Source organism: Rattus norvegicus, chromosome 14 (assembly GCF_036323735.1).
Source record: "Rattus norvegicus strain BN/NHsdMcwi chromosome 14, GRCr8, whole genome shotgun sequence".
NCBI lineage: Eukaryota > Metazoa > Chordata > Mammalia > Rodentia > Muridae > Rattus > Rattus norvegicus.
In genome coordinates, this window is record NC_086032.1 from 35,373,835 (window position 1) to 35,386,365 (window position 12,531).

Consider the following 12,531-nt stretch of genomic DNA (forward strand, 5'->3'; position numbering starts at 1 on the left):
AATTGAACTCAGGACCTCAGCAAGAACAATCAATGTTCTTAACCACTGAGCCATCTCTCCAGCCCCCGAATCAATGACCTTTTGCTGACTTACTCTAGGGTTTCGACTCCCATGATGATTGCTTGATTGTAGAGGGGATTTGTGCGTGTGTGTACGTGTGTGTTTAAAAGTCTAAAGTTTTCACCGACTCAGCCTCACATTGTGTAAATTGTGAGATCTGGTAGCAAATTTTCAAATGGATAAGAATTATCTTTCGAGTCCAAGTTACTGTCTCGAACTCAAGAGCTTAAGTTTATTTGAGAGGAAGGCATAGTCTAGAACAAAGTGGATTTATTTTTACATTATCACCACAGTGAAGGCTGTCAGGAGTGTAAATGTTAAACCTTGTCGCTGCTAAGCACTTTACAGCCTGAGTATTGCAGTTAACACCCACTGTAGAAGGGCACACAGATGTGGCCTGCAGTCTCACAGACTGAACTGCTCAGCCTGTTATCAGCACAAACAGTAACGTCCTAAAAAATCAGCTTCCAAACAGCTGGTGACTGACCGGCTGGGCTTTAGTACCGCCTAGGCTCACATGACGTCTCATTGCTCTTTGCCTCAGATAGTATAGCCCTTAACTAGTCATCAAGGAAGTTGGTCCCTGTCCCTTCTCTTTGTGCTCCTGGATCTAGTGTAGGAGAAGCACCTTAAGATGGAATTTTTAAAGAGAGTCGTACCTCCCGTCCTCTCAGGAGACCTGGTTTTGGATGCCAGAGAGAAGATTCCAGGAAATTCCCCCAGATTACTTAAGGTGCGAAGACTCTCTTCAGCTGCCTCTGAGAGGACAGTGGGTGACCCAGGCGGGAATAAGTTGTGTGGAAATCACGATGACAGATGTCTGCATCAACAAACGGGTAAAGTAAAAAGGCTTTGCTTTAGTTCCTTCAAAAAGTATCCCAGGAAAGTAAGATTTCAGTATTAAAAATGTGTACTAAAGTAACTAGCGTTAACCCCCGTCTTTGAATAGTAGGAGTTTTGTTTTGATTTAGAGAGGGGAGCAGACGATGTAAAATACTATCAAATCATCAAGCCTGATAATTCTGATAGTCCTTGGGAAATAGATACCTGAGGATGTATTATTTTAAAAATGTTATTAAAACCCATGGGGGAAACAAATAAGATACCGAGTCTGATCTGCCCACCAGAGAAGTGACTTATTTTCTGTTAAAAACAATGAACTGCTTTGTTGTAAAGATAACAAGTATTTGGGTAGGCTGGGCCTCAGGGGTAGGGCACTGAGCCCGTGGAAGGCGCCTTGTGAGATGCTCAACCCTTCAAACGCAAAGCAGCTGCCGAGCACACAGGGTCACTCCACGCTATCACTATGTTTATTACAAAAATCAGTTCTGCATGGGGCGGCGGCAAGCGGAGAAATGCTCCGTTTGAAATTTCCAGTTGAGGCGCTTCTAGATCTTTGTTAGAAATGTTTAAGAAGCAGCTTTCTGAGGACCCCAGTGCCTGCTCTGTTGCTGGCTGCCTCGAAGGTGTGTCTCTGTGTCATTTAAAACACGCTCGAGCTGGTGGAGCGCCTGGACAGACTCAGTTCCTCTTTTACGCATGAACACGAATACATTTTACTCTGATTCCAGCTTTGAGTCACTAAAATATTACATAATTGTTCATATCTTTTAGTGATTGCTTCTCAGTGTAAATTTCCACGCACTGTGGGCAGACATGGTGATATTACCTTTACGAGAGTTTCCAGTTGAATCTCAGGCAGGATTTTGCAGCCTCTGTAACTTTGTATTCTCCCCAACGTTGTTTCGTGTCAGTTTTTAAAAGTACAGTTGTCGTTACAAGAAACCATAATTTCTGTTTTACATGTACCAATTATGTAAAAGAGTAGGGAGGTGGTTTTTTTTTCTTTCTTCTTTTTAAATAAAGAAAATACGCATTAAAGCCCACAGGCTTGTAATCCTAGACCCTGCAGGGGTGGAAGCCAGAGGCCTGAGACTTCATGTGCACACTGTACCTTCAGCTGTCCAGGGTCCCCTTGGTCTCGTCTCCTTCCTCTTTGGTGACTGGCTTTTGTGCTGCGGTTCTCCAACAACACAGCAGCTGCAGGTCTGTGTTGCTGTCGACAAACAACTTCCTGGTGTCAGATGTTAGCTGTTTTGATGTTTCTCACACTTCTAGACGGGAGGAAGGGATGGAGGTACCTGGTGCTACCTTTTAATTTGAGTTAAAACCGGAGATTCAGCCGCCTACGCTCGGGTTTGACAGTGTAGAACGACAGCGTGCACGCACTGGTGTGTGCAGCTCCTGTGAGGCATTCGAAATTCACTTTTCCTTCTTTCGCTTTCAGTCTTGAGACACTTAAGTTTTCCTCATTGCCTGCCACACCTGACTTGATTGCAGTTGGCGCAGGACTGTAGCATGCCTGCCACACCTGCTTCTATGGTTCCCTTTACTTCTGAGCTTGACCTGTGGTTGGTTGTTTCTTCAAAGGGCCACGCTCTGTAGCACCGCTCACAGGTTTCAAAGTATACTGATCAGATGTTTGCAATTATGTTAATTAGGGGCGATGCCAGTAAGATTTTCTTTTTCACTTTTTATTTGTGTGTGTGTGTGTGTCACACATAGGGAGTTCAGAAGACACTTTGTAGACTCTGTCCTCTCTTTTCATCTTTATGTAGGTTCCAGGGACCAAGCTCAATTGTCAGGCTTGTGTGGTAAATGCCTTTATCTGCTGAGTCATTTTTTCAACCCCAGTTTTTTGTCTTTGTCTTTTTTTTTTTTAAGTTTACTTATTTGTGTGTGTGTGCGTGCGTGCTTGAGTGAGTGTCTTTCTGTCTGTCTCTGTCTGTCTGTCTCTCTCTGTGTGTGTGTGTGTGTGTGTGTGTGTGTGTGTGTGACTGTGAATGTGGGAGAAACTAGAATTTGGGACTTGGTTCTCATCTTCCACGGGGCCTGGGTCTAACTCTGTTCATCAGGTTGGCCTGGGGGCTGCTTTTCCCCAGGGAACCATCTCTACCGCCCCACCTTAAATACTGATAGGAGCTGGAGAGATGGCTCAGCAGTTCCGAGCACTCGCTCCTCTCCCAGAGGACCTGGTTCAGTTCTTAGTACCCATGTGGTAGCTGACAACTGCTAGCAACTCCAGTCCCAGAGGGATCTGGAATCCTTCTGGCCTCTGTGGGCCCCAGGTATGCACATGCTGTACACACATGCATTCAGGCCCTCACATCTACACATAAAATAGACAACTCTTTAAAAACATCCGTTTGCACCCTCTCTCCCACCTTGCCTCCTCCCTCCCCACTCCCTCCCCGCTTCACTCCTACCGGGTTAGTCAGATTTTCTGTTATAACAGAATACGTGAGAAAAGCAGATTAAGGAAGAAAACATTTCTTGAGGCTCCTGGTTTCAGTCCACCATGGCAGAGGTGAGCAGCTCTCGTCATGACATACAGGAAGGAGAGAGAGAGAGAGAGAGAGAGAGAGAGAGAGAGAGAGAGAGAGAGAGAGAGAGAGAGAGAGAGACAGACCGCACTAAGAGGCTCTCTGTTAGGACTCCTTACCTTATATTCTCTCTGGGATCCCAGGCTATGTATGGGTTGGTGCTGCCCCGTGCAGGGCACCTGTCCGCTGTCAGGTAACTCAGTCTGTGCTTATTCACCCTGTGGATGCTTTTCAGAAAGCCAAGTTGTCAGTTGTGATTAACCACCACAAGGACCCAATTTCCAGCCCCAGATTTTTTTCTGTCTTTAAGTGACTAAATAAAGTTTTAAAACGAAAGCAAGTAACAATTAAAAAACAAAGATTTCTGTTGTTAGACTAACAGTAAAAATTAAAACAAAACAGACAAGGACCTGGAAAACACTATCTGCTCTATAACAAAGCAGGGGCTCTCTCTCTCTCGGACCCTCTTTCTTTCCTGTGCCCACTTTCTCTCTCCTGTGCTTGCCCTGTCCCCACCTCATTATTTTTGTCTTGTTTTTTGAGTCAGTGTATCATGTACATGGCCCCAGACCTGCTATGCTGCTATGTAATGCAGGATGACCTTAATTCTTAATCCTGATGTCTCTACCTCCCAAGTACTGTGACCGTCCGTAAACCCACATTTCAACATGGTCACAGTTCCTGAAGAAAAACTACCCTTGGCACAGAGCTAGCCCTTTCCTTGTGCACACATCGGATCAGTGCAGCTTTCAACCCTGACTCGAGAATGCCTGTTTGCTGTTGATGGTTATTAATACAGACCCACAACTGTCCAGAGTACAGAGAAAAAGAGACTGCAGTATGCTGAGCACTGAAGGGAATATATATTTCTTCCCTGCGTCCGCCCCAGGCTAAGGGAGCTCTTGGAAAAGAGGGGCAGAAGGTATGAGTGACCAACCACAGGGGACGTCTGGACACAGCAGGGCAGCTGCTCATATGAACTCACAACACTGCGGCAGCGCGCACGAGACCCGTACATGCTGAGAGGAGTCCCAGAGGCAGGCGTCTGGTCTCGCCTCTGTTCCTTTTGTCTTGGTTCCGTCATGTTGTCAGAGGAAGAGTCTAGAATCCAGGCTTCTTAGATTCCACAGTGTGTTTCCTGCATAGTTTCTGCTTCAGTTGTTCGTGATTTTCGAGACTCAGTTGTACCTGCAAGTCCTTGATTGCATTTTATACAAGAATAGAAACAGAAATTAAGGCTCACTTATCCAAGCATCTGTGTGAACTGGTGACTTGCTGGCCCATCCCCGACCCCTCCTGCCATGGAGTAGTGTAGCCAGGAGCTATGAAAATTACAACTGGGACTGTTTATCTAGAGCTGTTGGAGCTTTGAAACCTATTTGTTGTTTTAAGATAAGGTCTTACACTGGATTAGCTGGCTCGCACTTACCACAGTCTGCTTTGCCTTGAGCTTGGTGCAGCCATCCTCCTGCCTTGGCCTCCAGGTACTGGGACTAAAGGTGTGAGCCTTCGTGCTCAGCTGGCTTATTCATTTACTGGGAGGAGAAACTGAGTGTATGGAGAAATTCTGTGCCAATAATGGGGTGTGTGTGTGTGCCTATTCTTGTAGAAAAAAAAAACTCAGTATGTCATACCATAGTCTTTTAAAAATGTTTTTATTATGAGAGGCAGAGACATGTGGGTCTTTGTGAGTTTGAAGCCAGCTTGGTTTACATAGTGAGTCCAGAATAGCCAGCGGTATGTGGCTGGCTCAAAATATTTTTAAAAGTACATGTATTTATCATATATGTGTATGTATGCATGCGGGTGACACAGCACAGATGAAGGTCAGAAGACTGCTGTGGCCGTCAGTTCTCTGTTCCTTCTTATGGGTTTCAGGCTTGGTGGCAAACGCCTTTATCCGCTAAGCCATCTCACCAGCTCACTGAAGGGGTTTTCCTAAGGGACATTAGACAAGGTTGTGATATAGATGCGTAATTGTCTTCTTGTGAGAAGCTCCACAGGGAACAGTCTGAAATAGCACCTGTAATTACTTGTCCATGCCTATGACTGGATAGAAGTACGCATGAAGCAAACAAATTAGTGGGTCATGCTTTGAAGAGTGTCTCTGTTTTTAATCTTTTTCTTTTCAGTTTTGAACTTTCTTTAAATGTTCTGTAGTCTAATACTTAGAAAACCCTGATAGACATTCTTGAATAGCCCAGTGCATTTACCAGCGTCTCCTGCTGGTGGTGCCACTCCAGCACACAGTGGCTGGTGACTCCCCCTGGCAGCTCTCTTCCCACTAGGCCGAGCTGTGGGGCTGACTGAGCTGGCTGTTGTTTTAAGTGAGCCTGGGTATACCACTGTCAACTTCCTGTTATGATTACATAATTAATTACGCATTACATAATATGGTAAAAGATGAGACCGTGGAGAGGGTTGATTTGGTGTAAACAGAGGTGGACGCTTTGGATGGGCTCCATGAAGGTAGATCTCTAGCGGGGAAAACAAAATCATGCAGTAAACAGGCCAGAGACATGTACAGGACTGGGGATTGGCCATTGAGTACTTTCCGAAGCTGAACCGGGTAGACAGTGTGTGAGGCTTTGGTCTTAGGCTAGAAACGCAATGATGTAATACACAAATCCAGCCTAAATGACAGGCCTGGCCTGTGTCAGAAAGCTGGGGATTAAACATGACTTAAACATTTGAAGTTAAGGAAGTTAAAATAAAACCTCAGTGCCCCCCTCCCACTCCCAATCCTCAGATTCCTACTTGAAGAGAGCTTTTAAGTTAAATGGTTAGGCAGCCTACTTATAAAGAACTGTCCTGTGCATAGCTCCGTCATATTGTGATATTGCTAAAGAAATGTGTCACTTGTTTGCCACATCTAGTTCCCTAATACAAAGTAAAAGTTGTCCGAAGTATCAAACAGACGCAGTCTTTCTTTATTCATAAAATACTTCAGCGTCCTTCTTGGGTAGCCTCCTGATTTGTGGTTCTAGACCCATTCCAGGGCTGGAGAGCGCAGTTCAGTAGTAGAACTCCTGCCTAGCATGGGTTTGATCCCAAACACCTCCAAAAGAAACAACAGAAAACATAGTTCACTGATAACTATGACAACCGGAACACTATCTCCAAGCATAAGAGCCAGTGGGAAGAAAATGTGGCTCACTGGTTGAGAATGTACCATGCCATTTTTGATTTGGACAGTCACCATGTAGAAAACACCCTGACTCTAGAGTTCAGCCTCTGTGTTTCCACACACATTTTTTAAATAAAAGCTTCAGAATCCTTGTGTCACCCAGATTGGGTTCTTTTTCTACTGATAGGATTAACCTTCATTTTGTTATTATTAATGCTGCTTGGAATCAGGAGGAAGTGTTGGGTGACGGACAGAAATGTACAGTGTGTTGTTAGCATTGCTTTGGAACCCACAGCTAGGCAAACATGTTACCACCAAGCTGTATTTTTGGTCTCCTTGTTACCTTTTATTTTGAGATGTCTCCTTACATTCAGGCAGGTCTTGAACTTAGGATCCCCCTGCCTCAGCCTCTAGTAGTTTGACCACAGGCACTCACCAGCAGATTGATCAACACTGACTTTTTATAATCAGCCAAGAGCAGGAGCAGTGGTAAGTTGAACAGAGCAAATGTCAGCATAGGATAAAAGAGAGCTGTGAGGACTTAGCCCAGAGTGAGTCCTTGACTTAAAAGAGTGGGGAGGACAGGATGGGCAGAGCGGGAATTACTTCTTAGGTGTGTTCTGGGGTTGAGAATCTAATAGTTGTTTAATAAGTACTCCTTAGATGGGTGAATATTACTGATCTTAGTTTTCATAATTACAAGAAGTTAGCAAAAATGATGCATTGTTCAATGAATGGTGGTAAAAGTTATTTGAAGGATGTTAAGGGCTTTGATTCGAATCACTTCAAGAATGTATCCTTAGAGCATCTCATTATAACACACGTCCCAGGACTGTGGACCTCCCTCTTTGATTACACCCAATTCCAGTGTGATGTATGGCTTCATGGAAGCTCTCTGGAGCTTGGGTTACAGGGTGTTTTTTTCTTCCTCTTTTGTCTACACCATGTTCTCCTCCAAGTTGCCATTGTCAAACAACTGTATGAGTCAGAAGTTAGACTGTATCCCATCTATAATTTCTCTTGGCACTTTGTTCCCCAGCCTGGCCACTCTATGAGAAGCTTCACTCGAGACTGTTTCCCTAGGCTGTGCCTGGGTGCATAGGTACACAGCACAAGCACTTAGCTGCGGATCTTTATTTCTTTGGGGTTTAAAAAGGATTTACAGGAAGCACATTTGAAGTAAAGATGCATTTGTTTCCCCTGTTAAAGGCTACAACTTTCTCTCAGTTCCACTGTTATGGCTGACCTGGATAACGTGGCTAAACTCACACTGAGCCAGGGTGGACTGCTGTGATGATGCTGGTGGTTAAAATATTGTCACGTGCCGTGTAAGGCTGTTGTAGTTGGCGATAGACACGTGTGGTGGTGGTCGTGTAAGACTGATAACTTGTAAGTCACTTCTATTTCCTTAGGTGAAGTGATGAGAGGAGAGCCAAACCCAAGCTGTGTGAATACATGGCTTGGGATGAGCCCAGGGCATTTCCTTCCCTGTTCCTGCTATCCCTAGGCCTAGACCTGGAAGCTTTTAGCTTCTGATTTTCCAAGCTGGCTGATTCATCCCAGCTGCTCTTGGCTTCTGACTGAATTGCTCTTCCTAGCCTCATACTAACTTTGGTAATGTGTTCTAATCTTCTAGCTTCTTCTCATTCTCCAGTTTTTCCTGTCTTCACCCAGGTCTAGCTTATGTTCTCTGTAACTTGTCTCTGTAAAGCTGTCCTGGTAAAACTGCCCTACACACACACACAAACACACACACACACACACACACACACACAGACCTCCCACCACACATCACACACCACAGCACATACCCTTTTTGTTCTCTTGCTACTCTGAAGTAGCCTCTCTTCCCCTGCTGTTCTCGGTGAGTTGGACATATCTTGTCTCTGACTCATTCTGTCAAATCTTTCTCTGATTCATCACTTTGTCTGCTCCTCAATTAGAAGTTACTTTTAAACATGACTGCTTCCTTCCAAAAACTAACCATACCTTCATTTTTAGAGATTCAAGGCATGCATGTACTAAGGGCATGCCTATATTCTAGTCAGATCATTCTGTAATCCAGAGTGTGTCTACATTCTGACTGGATCATATCTTTGGATGTAATCCCTTGCTAGAACACTCATGTTGCTGGATTAAAACTCCTTTACAATCACCGAGTAATGTCACAGCCATCTTGGTTTATGGTAAATTCTTTTTGTGATGTTTACAGAGGGGCAATTGTCTGCCACCAGGTTTCTCTGACTCTACCCTCATTGTTAAGCAGTGCGTGCCTGTGTTTCTCATACCCAGGTGTTTATTCATTACTCCAGGTCTCTTTCCTTACTTGCTTCTGATGCGTTAGTCCTAATCTACCCAGGACCCTCTGAATCATTCCAGATTTCATTAGCTAGAAGGTGTTGCCTACCTTCCTGGGCAATGGTCTATGTAAGAAGCAAATGGGGAAAGAGTTACAGAATCCAAGGTTTATTTAAGTGGAATAAGATATATATGAGTGCTTGGTTAAGCATTTCTGAAATAATATGATCTATATAGCTTAGATCAAAAAGTCATAAAAACATGAATAAGACAATAAAACTGTATCAGGGACTGGTCAGAATGTGGTGTGCCTGTACCCCTGAGTCCTCAGAAGGCTGAGTAGTAGATTTACTTAGGAGTAGAAATCTGAGGCCAGTACCACTAACACAGTCAGACCAGGTCAGACACAACCAGCACACACCACCAGAACAGAAAAAAAACAAAATACACTAAAGAAATAATGATGCGGTTAAAGACTAGGTTGTGGTGAGTAAAGCCAAATTTGAGTTGAAAATGTAAAATAGACTAGGAAGATTAAATACAAGTCCAGTATGTTATAACAAGAATTCAGGAAGCAAGGCATGTTCCAAGAGCTAACAGGGCCCAGGTACAGGTCGAGTTTGTCCCTTTGGGTTGAAGGACTACTGTTAATGGTTACAGCCCCAATTCTCATGACATCCTTAAACTAGAACTCCACCTGGTGTGTGGGGTGTAGAACTCTCTAGTGTGATGTCTCCAGGCCATTCCCCTGACCTCATCTCTGTGCCTGCTAGCTTCTCTTAGTCTATTTAATATAAAAATATTAGCTCTTGGAGGATCGTGTTGGCCTGGCTTGATGTAGGGAACTCCAGTGCCCAGGCCTATGCCACACGGTTGAGGCACATCTGGCCAGGGCTGGTTGAGGAACTGAAGGCTGCTGTCCTAGGCTCCTGTCTTGTAGGGGCCAAAGTTAGCTTTTACCTGCTTACCAGAGCAGGTGCCTGAAGCCATGTTTACCCACTGACTTCCTTCTTACCATCTAGAACTTTGCTCAGAGGGCCGTGGTTCCCGAACAAAACCAGTCCTCTACTAGGTCTAGAGTCACAAAAAACCAACCAACCAACCAACCAACCAACCAACCAACCAACCAACCAAACCCCAGAAAGTGGAGGGAGGGAGACTCACACCAAGCAAGTGCAGATCTATAATGACAAACTTTCTGTGAAAGCCCAGAGAGTAAATATCTCAGGGCTTGTAAGCCGTGTCTCTATTATCAGTATCCAACCTGAGATGGTAGGGTCCGGGAGGCACAGATGATTCATGAGTGACTATATGCGACATAGCCCAGTGTGACATTGTTTACAGAAACACAACGGGTTTGCCCTGGGAACCAAAGTTTTCTAATAGTTAAACTATAATAGAAAAAAGAATATTGCCGAGGTCAGGGAACAGACCTAACCTTGTCACGGACACACCGGAGGCTTTGAAGAGATCTAGCATTGTATTTCCTTGTATTCTACATTTTATTTAACCCTTGCAAGAGTTGTTTTGTTTTGTTTTGTTTTGTTTTTTTGTCTGTAGCAGGTGTTCAATAAATACCAGTTCGATATTAGTTACCTCATATTAAACTTCGGAGACAATGATAAGCGACCATAAAGCCTCTCAAAATTAAGATCAAAACAAGACAAAACAAAGCAGACCTGTGCGATCCTGTGGCAGCTTTTAGCCAGGCTACATGGTATATTCTTTAAAGATAACATCTGTTGGCTCGCCACTTTTCACTCTGCCCTCAGTGCCCTGTGTGGAGTTCTGCTATTGTTAACCAAGCCGCTCAGTGTCCATCTCACAATGGAACCCTTTGTCTACCAGGCAAGAGTCACCTTTCCACCCTCCCTGTCTAGCCGTTTATGTGGATAGAGTCCACCATGCTATCATTTTTCAGTCATAAAATTTATTGAACCCGGTCCGGTCCTGCGTCCTGTGTTAAAAATATCCATGCTGGGTGTGGGGGTGTGAGCCGTTCACTTGGGAGGAGGTGGAGACTCTGGGCGTAGGAGTCCACAGCAAACTCAAGGCTAGCCTGGGCTCCGTGAGACCCCATCTCAAGAAAAGAGCAAAGAAGCAAAAGGAGAGCAGAAGGGAAGAAAGGATTCATTATAAAGAGAAGTTAATCCCAGATGAATGCGGTAGGCGGTACTAAAAGTTAGAATCCCTATGCTTGCCTTTGAGTTTGTTTTTCTAAATTCTGCATCTATTAAAGCAAGCACATAATGTTCGGTTGATTTAAATTGCTAAACAATATAGGCGTAGATTACTCATATTTGCCTGCTCCAGTTTCTTCCTGTTCTCTCCGGTAGACCTTTGATGGGTTTTCTGTTCTTAGGCGCACTTTAAGCGCAGGTTGGTCAGTCTCTCACATTGTGTACAGAGGAAGTACTAGATGGAGCTTGTGTCCAGATCCCTCGATGACGAAACCTGTTAAGAGTTCTCCCTATTCTCAGTCTTCCGGAAGTTCCCACTCTCTTTTAAGATGGAGTATATAAGGAGGTTAACCTGGGGCTGGAGAATGCTCCGCTGTTAGTATCATTTGCTGTACTCGCAGGGGTCTGAGTTCAGCGCCCACTTCAGGTACCTCATAGCTGCCCAGATCTCCAGCCCTAGGGAATGCGCATGGGAAAATAGCATAAAGGGAAAAAACCCTTTAGAAACAATGTGGCTGCAAGCACATTTTAAAATCCTCTGTTTTGAATATACTTGTCTGTAGTGTGTGTGTGTATGTGTGTGTGTGTCTGTGTGTGTGTGTGTGTGTGTACATGCACACAGGTGGTTTTGCACATGTGTACAGAAGCCAGAGGTTGCCGTCAGCTCCTTCTCATTGTTTCCCACCTGATCTTTTTGAGGCAGAGCATCTTGGGGAAACTGGAGTACACTGCTTGGCCAGCAAGCCCTGGTGACTCTCCCGTCCGCCTTACAGTACTGTGATTACAGACACCTCTTACGTTCCGGTGCTGGGGACTGAACTCGGGTCCTCATGCTCACACAGCAGACACTTCATGGACTGAGCCTGGCTCCCTTAAAGCCTCACACTTGAGTGTGCTTATTTAAGATTTTCACACGAACCACGTGCACTCCTGTAGTCAATCCCAGTATTCTGGATGTAGAGGAAGAAGGACCACAAGCTCTAGATCAATCCAGACTGTATAACAAAATACAGTGTCTCAAAATATAGCACGAGTTAAAACAAATCACTCGGGGGATCCTGAAAGTGAATTCTGACTTTAGACGATTCAAAACAGGGCTTTAAAGAGTATTAAGTTTTTGAAGTTAGGCCCTTTCAAACACAGTGCCTTTTGGTTCATGTTAGTTCAGCATGGCCCGCTTTTCTGTGTTATGGGATAGATCATTCAGTGGACCTGACTTGCCTGTGTCTTTTCCTCCTCATCCTGAGTCCTGATCCATTGCTACTTTGCTGTGAGGTTTTTGGTTGTTTTTGTTTTGTTCATCAGTTTTCCTTTTTCAGTTGAATGTTTGTCCTTGCCACCTGCATTGCGGGCTCGTATCTCTGATCCATACATGTGTGTGGCACACTGATGGAAGTTAGCAGTTCGTTCATCGGGGCAATCCATCTATACATTACGTGTTACATATAAATATACGTAGGGTAATACTTTTTTTTGAAATGTA

At 44.4% G+C, this 12,531-nt stretch overlaps 1 protein-coding gene across 5 annotated transcripts in view; it reads left to right on the forward strand.

Annotated features, from left to right (window-relative positions):
• The window catches only part of Fryl (FRY like transcription coactivator), a 237,975-nt gene that overhangs the window by 66,610 nt on the left and 158,834 nt on the right, over positions 1-12,531 (forward strand). Inside the window, exon 4 of one of the 5 annotated variants that reach the window (XM_063273429.1) lies at positions 735-896. The exons of the other annotated variants lie outside the window; for them this stretch is intronic. The gene's annotated coding sequence lies outside the window, so the exon portion shown is untranslated. The remainder of the gene's footprint in view (positions 1-734; positions 897-12,531) is intronic. 5 annotated transcript variants of the gene reach the window in all.